At 41.1% G+C, this 13,955-nt stretch overlaps 1 protein-coding gene across 4 annotated transcripts in view; it reads left to right on the top strand.

The window, feature by feature from the left end:
* Positions 1 to 13,955, top strand: part of rnf220a (ring finger protein 220a) — a 169,021-nt gene that overhangs the window by 15,603 nt on the left and 139,463 nt on the right. The window lies entirely within an intron of this gene.

Here is a 13,955-nt window from a genome sequence, read left to right as displayed (position 1 = left end):
AAAAACTGTTATGACAACTTAAACCACCATATTCTAGGATTATTCTACAGACAACTGTAATAATTAAACCTGCAAACAAGACACATGCACAAACCTATACAGCACAAGACACATAAACACGCACAGCCAAATCTAAATCTTGCCCTCAAATTAAAACCAAAGTACAACTTGCTGCAATTTGTAAAAGAATGCAAATTTTTACACACTAGCATCACACACGCCAATAAACAATCCCATCTATGTTCTCTTGTCATCATCTCTCCTGGCACTCCCTATCCTTGTTTCACAAGCCCACAAGCTCCACTGGTCACATTAGCATTCACCAGTGGAAGGCTGCCATTTGGCCCTCACGCACTGGAAATCTGATTAGTGTTGTGTGTATGTGTGTGTGTGTGTGTGTGTGTGTGTGTGTGTGTGAGTGACTGGTTCAGAGAACGGCCATGCTCTTTGCCATCAGCATTCATCATAGCTCCACGCTGGCAGCCCTGATGCCAAAAGATTTACCCACATACCCAAAACCTTGGCAGTCCATGTGTGTGTCTGTAATAAAAGGGAGGTGGGAGAGGGGTTGTGAGAGCTCCAAGCACAAACACACAAGCTTCCACAAACACTCTTCCAAGCATACAGCTCTCAGCATGAGCACCGACATCTCCTACACATGTCAACAAGCTGCATCGGATCTCAGTGACAAATTAGGAGACAGACAGACAGACAGAAATGTGTTTATAGTCTTTAATTTAACTAAAAGAGAAAGTCTTTCTCTATCATTTTTTTTTTTTTAGCATTTTGTCTTTCCTTTCATAAAATACATTTGTTCTGTCCATTATTTCTTTCATTCCTCCTCCACCTCTTGTGGAAGGAGAGCTTGTGTGTGTGTGTGTGTGTTTGTGTGTGTGTGTGTGTGTTTGAGGGATGCATCCTTGATGGAACACATGAGAGACAGAGGCGACGACCTGAGACTGATCCGATAAAAAGACCACCACAGGAGAGACAGAGAGGGTGAGAAAGAGAGGGATGAAGGAAGGGATGGAGAGAAGGAAATTGGGAAAATGACACCCGGTGGCTGGCTGGGGAGGAATGAGAAGGAAGAGAAAGATATCAAAGAGCACATTCAGTGAGAATGGGAAAGGGACAAGAACAAAGAGAGGAGAGAAAGAAAGAAATGACAACTCTACCATGGAATTGGAACCCATTGATTTAAAACCTTTTTGAAAAGCATTTGAAATCCACATTTTCAGTCTGTGGTGGCTTTGAACCAACTGGAGTACTTGCAAAGTGCCTTGCTCAAAAGACCTGTGGTCACTGTCATATGTGCCATGTTATCACTACAGATTTGTAAGCACTTAGGCTGCAGACAGAAATAGAACAGGAGATGGGTACAGGGCTCCTGTGCTGTCTTTTGGAACGGCTGAATCTGTATCTAATCAGGTTAAATCTTGGCACAAGTAGCCTCTACCTCTACCATAGGCTTCTAATGCAATTGGATGTGCAGAGGCACTGCCTACAGCAAAGTATTATGGGTTCTCCTTCACTGGTTTTGGCGATCCAGTGGAGGCGTAAAGAACAAACAACACTTTGGTACAATCCCATGAGAACAGTGCTCTCGCTGCTTCACACACACACATTAGCTAACTAGCAGCCTTCGTGCTGCTTCACACATACCTCTTGAAAATCTCAGTGAAAAGAGCTTTATAATGCTTGGAATAATACTGTGTCATCAGAGATCCAAGTACAAAACAATGTAATATTGAGTCTGGAAATGTATATGATGGCAAATAATTAAAACTACTAGATTAAGTTTCAAAGGTTTCCAAAACTTAAATTCTAGCTATGTTACTACTACATGGACTTTGATTAGAATTTAGTGTTCAGAAATTTTCAGGCAACCCGCATCCACAAAACCTTTGTGTCTAACCAAAAATGTATGTCCGCATGGACTGAATAACACAATACACACATGCTAGTCCAGTATCCTTTGGAATTTTCTCTATATTGGATGATTCCGCACATCAATTTATATCCAAAGCCAAAGTTTAGTGCCAATACTAGGATCATTGTGTAACGCAACGCAGCATGTCAGACTTTCAAGCAGGGTGCCAGACTCCACATTCAGTCACAGACCAGCAATTAATGTACACAGTTTTATTAACAGTAACCACAATAATTCCCCAACCTAACACATAAGGTAGTTATTCATATCGCAGATATTGCAGAAAGTTTTTTGAAATAGTTTTGTGGACATAAACATGTTGCGATTCATTGTAATCTTGGATTTTGCAGAATCATCCAATATTGAGGTTCTTGTCCTGAGATAGTGTCGTCTGTTAAAATACCCAAATTAGTATAAACAGAACCAGTAACACAAAAACTGTGTATTTAGTAATAAAAAACAAAACAAAACTTCACTATAGATGGCTATCAATGACCAAATCTTTAAATGTGATGCAAGTTATCCACCCCTCCTTTATATCTGTCTTGCATTCACCCATTTACATCTTGATTATATGTGTCTAAATACTATCCCATTACAATCCAATCATCTGTCATGCTAATTAAACCAAGGTGTGATGGTGGTTCTTTCTTCTTTGCTTCACACTGAACCAAAAATTATGTTAACATAACTTGAAAAAACTACATCCTCAACTTCCCTGCATGCGATTCCCTTGAGCCTGCCGCATGCCACTCCAAGCAACGGTAGCCTACTCTGTGCTAAGCCCTCCCAAATCCCCCCACTGCACCGTCAGGCACGGTGGCTGTTAACTAAACCCGCTAACCTGTCATCCGCTAAACCTGCACATAAAGGCCCCATCATGCCTTAAGAGGACTAGGCATGTCATATTATTGTAAAAGCTATTACAATTTACTGTATTCACATTGTGAGCTTTTAGCATGAGAATGAAGGGGTACAAAGCAGAGCATATACAGTAAAAGAGAGGATGGAATTATGGGATGTGTGACTAGAATTAATGGGGATATTGACAAATAAAACAATGTGCCCCGCAGTGCAGTTGTATGTTTGTGGAAGAGATTTGATGTTTTTGCGCAACATGTCAATGTGAAGGTTTGTGCGTGTGTTTGTGCCTCAGTATCCAGCATGCTCCATCGTCTTTGTTTTCCTCTGCCTCTTACTTATCTATTTTTCTCTCCTACAATCTCTCCATAATTTTTCTTTTCCTCCCCCCTTCTCTTTGTATGTATGTGCATCTCCCCATTTGAGTGTGTGACAGCTGTAGTCTGTTTGTTTACATTCTCTCCGCCCTCCACATTTACAAGGCTGGGAGATTTACACTGAACCTGACCCCGAATGCCTAACCCAGCTTCCTCATCTTTCTGCTTCCTTTCTTTTTCTTTCTTCTTTTCACTTGTCAATGGAAATTTTCTGCACACACAATGAAGATAGACAGTAAATACAAGAATATGGGACTGAAAAAGTCAACAAGAAGACAAATGTGCTACTGAAAAAAGGAACCGAAATGGCTGGCGGGGAAAGAAAGAAAACAAATTCTTTTAGCACAGATTGAGGGGAAGGAACGCATGAGGGAGGAAGGGGGGTGAGATACAAGAAAAGATAAAAGCAATAAGAAAAAAATGGTTGTGGGAAGGAAGGAGAGAGAGAAAGAGGGAGGATGATGAGATGCTGAGCTAAAATGCAGATCCCATATGCCTGACAGAAATAAAAGCAGAGGGATTCCTAAGACAGCACTCGATAGACAGGTAGAATTGTGTAGTATTCACATGTATTGTCCTTGTTTTGGAATTGTTTTACTCAAATAACTTTGATGCACTTGTAGAAAGTGCTTCCTGACCTAAACTGATGGTGTCTTCTTGAAGAACAGTCAGAATCCAAGATATTGGAGCTCAAAACTTGCCTGCTTCCTATTTCTCATTTTAACGTTTAACAGAGTGCATCACACACAGCTGTTAAAACACACAGCGAGAGGCCTCCTCTTCATCCTCCTCCTCGTCTCTCTTCTTTTCTTTTTTTGGTGTTGCCTCTTTTTCTTTGTTTATTTTCATCTTTTTGTCCCCCTGTTCAGCAGAGCAAATGTCATGTGTGTTGTTTCTTTCTGGGGCCAAGTAGAGCAAATAGTTGTAGCTATAAAAAAATGTCACAGTGGAGAAAAATAAACTGGGGGAAAAAGAGAGTTATCACAAAGGGAAGATGGATGATAATGATACTGATGTTGATAGATGACAAACAGATTTTTCTTTGAATTTTGTTTCCATCTTTAGTGCTAAGCAGTCATTACTGTGGGATTTCTGCACTGCCCTCCACAGACCACCTGTCAAACAAACCGCGTGTGTGGGGTTCTGATGTTTTCAGATTCTGCAAGTGGCTTTGACTGTTAATGTCAGTTCTTTTTAAATGTATTCATTTTCCTATCATTTCCATTCCCCTCTCTCTCTCTCTCTCTCTCTCTCTCTCTCTCTCCCTGCCGTGACATGTAAGGGGTTAAAAAAATCCCTCAAGGAGACAGAAACGCTCATCCTTCTCCTTGTCCTCGCAAAAATATGCCCTCTTCCACCTCTACCTCCCCCCTCTCCCTCCTTGCATCTCTGCCTGTCACGGTCTAGTGGCAGGGTTAAGTTAAGTAAGAGTGTTCTAATAATTAGGACTGGGATTCGTCCGCCTGCCTGCCTGCCTGCCTGTCTGTGCGTGTGTGTGTGTGTGTGTCTCCCTGTCAGTGCTTAGCCAGATGTTAAAAGGCTTGTCCCTCTCATGTTGCCTCCCTGTCAGTCTCCACTATGTGCCACACACACACTCACCCACACCCACACACACACACATCAGGGACTGTCCTTCTTGTGGTGGCTTTGTTTACCCCCAAGTGTGTGCCCTTCTGCCCTTTAGGCGGCTCCCCCAGGGTGAGGAGTGTGTGTCTGTTTCCCTGTCAATACCAGCCTTCTTGCATCTGATCCATACATATAATCCACATATAGGGTAACAACAGCTTTTGGGGTTTTTTTTCACTGTGTTAAGTTCTCTCTTTTGCTCTTAGAAACATTTATTTTTTAAATGAAATAGTAATTGGAATCTGGAAAGATTTTCTTTCAGGCCATTCCTTTTCCCTCCCCTCCTTCCTGGGTGGCAACTTGAAGCAAGCAGCGATTGTCTACGTGTATGTGTGTGCTTGTGCAGTTGTGTGTGTGTGTGTGTGTGTCACTTGGTGTGACTTGCGGTCATTGTTGCGACTCTGCGCAGATCAAGGATTAGTCGCTTCCTGTCGAGCCTTTTGTCGGCCCAGCCACTCCATTTGGACACAGATCACTGTGTGTGTGTGCGTGCGTGCATGCGTGTGTGTGTGTGTGTGTGTTGAGGAGTAGGTTACACAAATGAGCCACTAGAGCTAGTGGAAGGCAAATGAAGGAGAGCGGATGAGATGAGAGGATTTCCTCTGTGGTGCCCTGCAAAATATTCCCCAGGCTCAAAAGTCATTTCATCTTATTTTCACTCTTAAAATAGGTCTTTTTTCACTTTCAAATGAGCAAACACCTGCTATTATGGTGACATAATACTTCACTTGTTCCCACCTACTTGATTCAGGAATTTTCAAAATCAGGTGGACCTCTCTGAGAACAGGATGTCACATGGCCTTCAGGGATTCATCGAGGTTGCTTTGAAGGAAAAATTACACAATCCCTGTGGCAAATACAGAGGCATTCTCTCTCTCTCTCTCTCTCTCTCTCTCTCTCTCTCTCTCTAACACACACACAGGCCCAGGTCTGTAGCGTCCCGAGTTCAGGAATTCCACTTTGTTCCCCTGGTGATGTCAGCTTTGGCCAATAAAATCCCTGCGTTAAAACTCCACTGAGCCTCATAGAACCACAGCACACCTGGCAACACAACACACATTTAGCTTTTAATATGTATACACACGCACACACCCACACAAGCTCACATAAGGTTATGGCATGCCACAGCCTTGAACTTATGCCTGCACCTAACTGCCTTTTACATTTTGTTACACTTTCAAGCTGGATTTCTTTTCCAGGACAAAAACTTTTTTCTGTACAAAAAAGGCAAATATATCCTACTACCATCTCTCACTGAAAAAGTTTGTATTGTAAACAAAAACAACAACATGTTTATCCTCTCCAGTAAAGTTGTAATAATCCTTTGAATCATGGTTTAACTTTACCAAAGAATTCTAATTAATCTCAAAATGATATAATGTATTAATGTGTATTGTACTCTGTAAAATGCCACATGTTGTACCTACAAGTCTGGCAGAAGCAGAGATGTGCTTATTTCTCAAGAGACCTCCAGCGTTTAGACACCTCCTAATGCAGATGTGTTAAGAGTCTTCTCTCTTCAGTTTCTCTTCTCCTCTCTTCCTTTTTCTTTAGCCTTTTTTTCCTCCACCTTTTTCCTCCACCCTCTATTCCTCTCCTCTCCTCTCCTCAGTAATCTAATCTGCAGCCAGTTTGTGGATGCAGTGTAGTGTGACAGGCCTCCCCCCCTTGCTTCTCTCACTTTCACACACACACACACACACACACACACACACACACAAAACAGCAGGCCCATTTCCAAAAAGCCCACTTGCTTGGCACAGCCTCCCCCCTTTCTGTCTTGGTCACACCCTCTTTAATATTGAATTATTCATCAAATCTGATTGGTTACTGCTGATGGTAGCCATGATGCGAACGAACAGTTTGTGTGTGTGTGTGTGTGTGAGAGAGAGAGAGAGAGAGGAGGGGGTTATGGGTTCAAGATCGTTAGCTGTTCTTAACGCACTGTCGCTCTAAAAAGCTGGACCGGCCGGTTACTTAGCACACACACACACACAAACACACACCTTTTTTTTTGTTTTTTTTACAAGTGACAAGAGTAAACCAGTTGCACCTGTAGATTTTTTGGAAGTGAAACACATTTTTAAATAAGGAAAGGAATTTTCGTGCTTTTATTTGACAGCGAGCTATTCTTTTCCTGAAGATGAAAGTTGCAGTTAGTGGTCAGATATCACTGTGTATTATCAAATTTCTTCATACTTGCCATTAAAAGTTTGCAGCCGTCCCTAAGGACCAGAGCTTAGCATCTGCTGCAAAAAGGCCTCTAAAGTCCCTCAGAAAGGTGAAACAAATCAATAATAGGTATTTTATATGCATGCCAGAGTGTGTGTGAATGTGTTTGTGCATGCTCATATGATTTGCATGCTCCAGAATCTACACTATTCAATATTGGGAGTGCACTCTGTAGTGCCAAAGCCTTAAAGGTCTCATTGAAGTCTGTGTATAAACAGGCTGTTCCTACCAAAAGACCGTCTGAGATCATTGATTTAAATGGGGCTGTCCCTTGTATGAAATGTTCGCTGCTTGTGAGACGCTTCAGCTCCAAACATAATGGTGCATGTCTCTCCTACAGCATGATCAGGTTTATCCACAACATTCCCCGAACCTCTAGTGTGTGTTTTTATGCATATGAAATTGCATTCATGCGGCGGGCTTTGTTAAAGGCATAAACAGTCGATGATCACGGATTTGCCCGCACTTCAGAAAAAGACGCGGATAAAGAAAGGATGAGTGTGTCGATGTTTACGCATGTGTGTGTGTGTTCGGTATCTCAAATGCCTCGCAAGACACTTCACGTTGACCCTGTGGTGCCTCTGCATATCTAGAAGGCATTAGAGGGATAGTGTCTGTCTGTCCATGGGTGTTCTTTGCCTCGTAGTTGAGTCTCTAAGGAGAGCTGAAGCACATACACTGCACTCATGAAGTCTGAGGTTTGAGTTCAGGTAATGACCTTTGCTACAGGTCACAACCTCTCCCGTCTAAGAAAAAAATGATTTAATGAAACCTAAGTTACTCAAGAAATACATGTTTCCTCTTTGTGCTCTCTTCTTCTTCCTCCTCATCCTCCTTATTCACACCCCTGTCCCTCCTTCCCTCCATCCCCCCCCCCACCCCTGTCTCTTCTTCTCCCTCGTCACCCGGCGTGTGGAAACCCAGCCCACTGTTCAGCAGATGAATAATTTAGCGGTGTGTGTATCATCTGTTTACCGTGCTAATCCATCTGTCAGCAGGCACCTATCGATTCGCGCCTGCCTGGTAATTGTGCATCCGCACCACACGCACACACAAATGCGCATTCAAAAACACACACACACACACACACATTACTAGACGTACTCACACAGGCACACTTGTGTATCTATATGATGTGCAGGTTAGCTCATATTCAGATCCTGTAGTTGTCAGCTGACCACCCAGACACTTCATTTTCACTGAGTGAACCTGATTTTAGGGTCAAGGTCACAAAAAAACAAATCTGAAATTGGACACAACAGCTTCAATTGACTTCAGGATCATTTTTCGGGTTTGTGATTAAAACAAACTATTGTACCTAGTGTTGGTTGTGGTTCATGCTTCCATCTGAAGACAAAACAAGAACGAATTTAACTGCAAATCTACACATATTCTATACAACCACCATTGAAGCCTATACAAAAAAAAATAATGGCATTACAAAAGTATCATATTTGGACGTTAACGATAGAAAATAAAATAAAACAAAAAATAAGAAGAAGAAGAAAGAAGAAGAAAAGAAAAATAGTGGTTTAAGTACAGTAAACTGGAACTGCAGTTCAGAGTCAGTGACAAGAAATTCCATAGAAAGCCACTTTCTGATTGACTTAAAGAAAAACTGCCTCAGCTATTGTTCAGAGGGGATCCAGTGACTGCATTGATTCTGAATAACATCTTAAATCAGACAGTGAAATTTGGAAATGGGTCGAACTTAAGGGAAAGAATAACATATTATTTACCCAGTTGCGGATTCTATAAGCAGAATTGTTTGAGCATTGTCTCTCTCCATTCCTCTTTCTTTGTCTTTTGATTCCTTCCTCCTCCCTACATTTTTTTGCTTGTTATACCATGTTGCTATTAATTAGTAAGAGTTTACCAAAAACATTGTCACCTCTGAATTTATCTTGTCACCAAAACACAACTTGTGGCCTTCTTAACATTTTCCTTAAAAGTAAAGGTGCATAGTACATTTTGTGATAGAATATTTAAATAGGCAACAGTATATTATGGTATACCCGCGACCCTGTACACAGGACAAACGGTTGACGATAGATGGATGGTTGGATATTATGGTAAAATACATCCCTTCTGATTTTCTGTTTGTTTATATGCTGAGTCATTAAAAAATTTGTATTTGGACATTTTAACTTACTGACAACAGAGTAAATAACTACACTCTTCATTAAATTGCTTGAGATTGTTAAGATGCTAAGGTACAATACCGATAGGGTCAGAGTAAGAAAGTAATAGTGAAGGAGACAGTGGGAGAGAGGGGAGAGAAAGAGAGAGAGAGAGAGAGAGAGAGAGAGAGCATAGTACTATAATGAATCCATGGGTGACCATTGATGGTTGTAATTATCAAATGGCTGGTTTTAAAAGCTCATTGATTGCTGTCATTAGCTCCATGAGTGATTACTAATTGCTGTTCTAGTATGTCAGCCACACAGGACACATACACAACCACACACACGCAAATTGTCAAACACAGACACATTCATACTTCTGTTTGGATCCACATGTCTGATTGTGAGTCATGTGATTATCAGTGAAACGATGAGGAGCGTTTGAGGGACGTAGCAAAATAAAAGAATGTAAAGAACTGAAGAGGGTGAGAGCAGCTATTTATTTGAACGCTTGTTAAAATGAACATTCTTTAAGAAACATTATCTCTCACCGTTACGTCATTCTTGTAATCCACATCATATGATCCATTTCAAACGGCTCTGGGTCCTTTGATCTGCTTAGAAATCACATCCTAATGGATGTCATTTTGAATTATCATGAGTAGGAATATCCAGCATTTAAGACTATTATCTACTTAACCCTGTGGTGTTTTTGTGTTGTCGGACCTCAAAGCCCACTTTACACCAGTATGGCAACAAAAGCAGTCTGAGTGTTGATTTACATTTAATAATAATCATTTATAGATTGATATTTGTTTGTCTGGACACAAATCCCATACCATTTTTCCATGCCCAGCCTAAAATGTTCAAATTATTATTATTATTTAAATAAGGACGATAAATACACATCATCGCAGCATTATTGTTCGGACACCACACTACAAAAAAGTTTAGTCTAGGAAAAAAATGAGGTTTGACTGTTACTTCTGAATATGTTCAAAGATTGCAAATGTTCAACAAATCAGGCAAGACCACTGTATACAGAATGATATTTGAAGCAACAACATGTGAGATTCATATTTAAGGGTTTTTAACTCTAGAGGGACATTTCTGGAAAGTAAGAGAAGTGGCTGATGATGATAGAGGAGATATTACAGGGAGTGTTTGGTCTGTTTTTTCTGTCACTTCCACCTTGACTTAATTTTCCCTTGGTTATTGCTTTCTGTAAAAATACTTTTTGCATCCTCATCTGCTCTGTGTTGCCTTTCCCTGACTGTTGAGTCAACCTATATCATCTCTGTCTTTGCTGTCCTGTTCACTTTCAGAAGTTCACAATATGGTTCCCTGTGTTACGCGAGAAGATGCGTATGTACAAGTGTACGTCTACACTGTCCTAGCTATTTAAAATGATCACCTTGTGGCCAAATGTCCTCATCCGTTGCAAGGGGCACATTGAAGTCAGGCTGGTTAAAACAGTTACAGTTTGCTTTGATAAAAGGTAAATGTCAAGAGTGGAGTGACTGTTTATGTCAGTTTAGCTTTAATTATATATGTCTGTTTTTATCCTCATACATTTCACTCTCTTGTTTGTGTCCTACCCTGAGTTACGACACTTGCCAAGGCTGGCGGTACAGGCATACACACACTTAGCGGGGTGCGCATCAGGGTTCATTTCGATGTGGAACGTCTAATATCACATCTCCGCGGCAAAATGCTCGGAATTCTGGCCTCCTGGAGAAGCATCCCATCTTTGTGCATGTGTCTCCTTCCATCTGTTTGTATGTGTGTGTTTCTCCATCTATATGTCTGTGTGTGTCTCCATCTGTGTGTGTGTGTGTGTGTGTGTATGTGTGTGTCAGGGGGTTTTAGAAGCAGGCAGGGGCTTAGCAGAGCAAAAGAGAGCAAATCTGTCAGCTCTCCCTGGGCAGACAACCCTTCTGACCCTCATTCAAAGACATATTGATTCTCCTCTACACCCAACAGGGGAGTGTGGGTGTTTGTGTGTGTGTGTGTATGCGCAAGGGTGTGTGTGCGTGAATGCACAAGTGCTTAACTCAGCCTGATCTTTCCTCCTTGCTTTCTTCATAAACACAGATCCTTGTTCCTTCAGCGTTGTTAAATAGGACAAAACATATTTGATTGTGTTAATGAAAGTGTTTTTAATACTTTGTTTGTGACTCCACATAGACACTATGGGTAAAGGGTGATTTTATTTCACCAAGTAAAAGCACAAATCCTAAAACACAGTATGACCTAGTTTGCTGTTCTTTAGTTTTTTTGTCTGTCTTGCTCTGTTTCCTGTCTGTTACATACTCAGTTTTGGTTCTGGAAGGAAAGTTAGTGGGTGAAAAAACACAAACCAAGCCAGCCACAGAGACAGGCTTTCAGCTTTTTTCATATCTTAGCACTAACACCATATTAAACCTCGCGGTACACTTGTTAGCACTGCCTTGTTTCGCAGGAAGAAGCCTAATGACCTTTGGGACGTCACCAGTGGGGGCTCAGCAGTCTGTTAGGGACCCTGTGTGTACTTTCATGTAATTGTCAGAGCAGTGTCGCGCAAAGACTAGGTCAGGACCTAAAGGCCAGTGGTGGGGAGATTAAAAGCACCCCCCCCCACACACACACACAAATCATGCTGAAGATGGTGTTAACTAAAGCTTCTTGCTGTGGGTAGCCAAAGACTGTGAAGTGACTGCAGGGTTGGTTCATCACAGCACGATGGTTACTGACATGGACACCTCACAACACCATCCTGCAAAACCCAGAAAAACAAAACACACATTTCTAAATATTTCCAAACAATTGTGCTAAAAGGGAGTATTATCTCTGAACTCACCTTTTAATTTCCAAACAGGGTCAGTGCTAATAGCAACTTTGCAGAGAATTATAAACTTACATTTAAATGGTTGTGTTTGGTATTCTGTGAATACCGGATCATAAACTGGGCAAAAGGAGTCAAGATTTATTTTGGCTCAAAGGCTAATGTTGAGCAAACTAAATTAACTGTCAGATAGTTTTCATATGCATCCATGTAATTACGCTTTGCTACTTACATTATATTTCTAAAACTTATTTGCTTTCAGTCTCAAGTCTGTGTGTCAAGCAAGGAGCTGAAATCTGTTTGTTTTCAGCCTAGCTTAGCATGATGACAGTGGGCATGGGAAACAGCTAGGTGGCTATGTTTAAAGTTCAAATATGGACCTACAAACTGGCTGTATCTTGTTTGGGGAAAAAATAAAAATTCAGTTTATTCAATTTTATTTATATAGGGCCAATTCATACTAGAAGTTCTCTCATTGCAATTTTAATATAGAGCAGGTCTAGACCCTACGTTTTGTAAAAATAAATACATATATTACAATATGATTTTTTTTTATTTTTATTTTTTTTACAAATGCTCCACTGTGTTCACCAGCTAGTCGCTAACCAAAACAATTAACTAAATGGTGCAAACAAACTCTGTAGAGCAGAGGATAACCGCAGAGCTGGGTGATGATTCTCTATGGGTTCATCACTACAAGCGACACCTGTCACATTACACATCAAATTACAGTCATGCGATGCACTGTTCAATATTGATCAATGCAGCTTTAAACAATCCAAACAACAAGTAACAGTAGGAATAAAGGGATTTAAACTGCACAGAAAAAAAACTGCACTGACTTTGCATCAATGTCAGGAAGGAAGGCTTGTTGCATGTACGTGTGTTTGTGTGTGTGTTCACTGTTGGGTCACATGTCTTGCAACCTGGCACAGAAGCACAGCGCAAGGTCTAGTAATAGATGGTCGCTGGGGCCAACCATTTATGGCAGTTTGTGTGTGTGTGTCAGAGGAGAGTGTGGGGTTGGAGGTAAAGACTCCTACATGGTGGGGTTGTTGTAGACAGCGTGGAATGGCCATGGTATAATGTCGACAGCCCGCATGCTGACCCCGCTCCTGCCAGCACACACACAGACACGGTCAGTGGTATAAGCTGAAAAGTGCCGGCTGCGGTAATGAAAGGCAGGTGTACCGGGAGGCTGTCAGAGTAACAGGAAGAGAAAATGAGAGAGGACAAAAAGAACATGTGAAAGTCAAAGCAGGTGAAAAAAGATGAGAACGGCTGATGGATGATGTTCTTTAATGGGTACATGGGGGGACGGGGACAAGTGTTTGGTCAGATTTACAACAATACAGAAATGTGTGTGTGTGTGTGTGTGTGTTCATGTGATCTGTATAGTTAATGAATGGTAGCACCTGAGGGTACTTTGACCACCTCTGTCCTGTCGTCACTGCATTGATAATTTCCTGTCAATACACACATTACACACTAAGGTGGCTGATGTTGGATGTCTGGCATCAGGCATCCATCACCTCCTCACACACACACACATACACATAAGTGGTTAGAATGCTAATTGTGGCATTTGACCACAGGGTTGAAAAATTAACCACAGCCATTTTTAAATGTTCAGAATCCTGTAGGTTTAAAGGTGTATGACATCCAAATTACACTATTAATATTTAATACCTAAATAGAACATCATTATAGCTGGAGGCGTCAGCTAAATGGTGTACAACTGGCAACACTGTTCACAATACATGTATTAATCTGCAATTTTGGGCTGAGGAGTAGAAACCTTCACCAGATGATATCATGGGATGTCGGTCATGATTGATTGATTGATATGATGGGTTAGATAAACCAGACTCAGCAATTCAAAGATAGATTGAAAGTTGATCTGTTCCATAACAGATGTATTACGTATGCATGTTAAAAATCAATTATTAGTATAATTTTTATTTAATTTGTCTCTTTTGCAT

This window comes from Micropterus salmoides, unplaced genomic scaffold (assembly GCF_014851395.1).
Source record: "Micropterus salmoides isolate LMB-PRFRI ecotype aquatic unplaced genomic scaffold, ASM1485139v1 Ms_hic_scaffold_14, whole genome shotgun sequence".
NCBI lineage: Eukaryota > Metazoa > Chordata > Actinopteri > Centrarchiformes > Centrarchidae > Micropterus > Micropterus salmoides.
The sequence above is the reverse complement of the archived record's forward strand: the minus strand, read 5'-3'. Positions and strand labels throughout refer to the sequence as shown.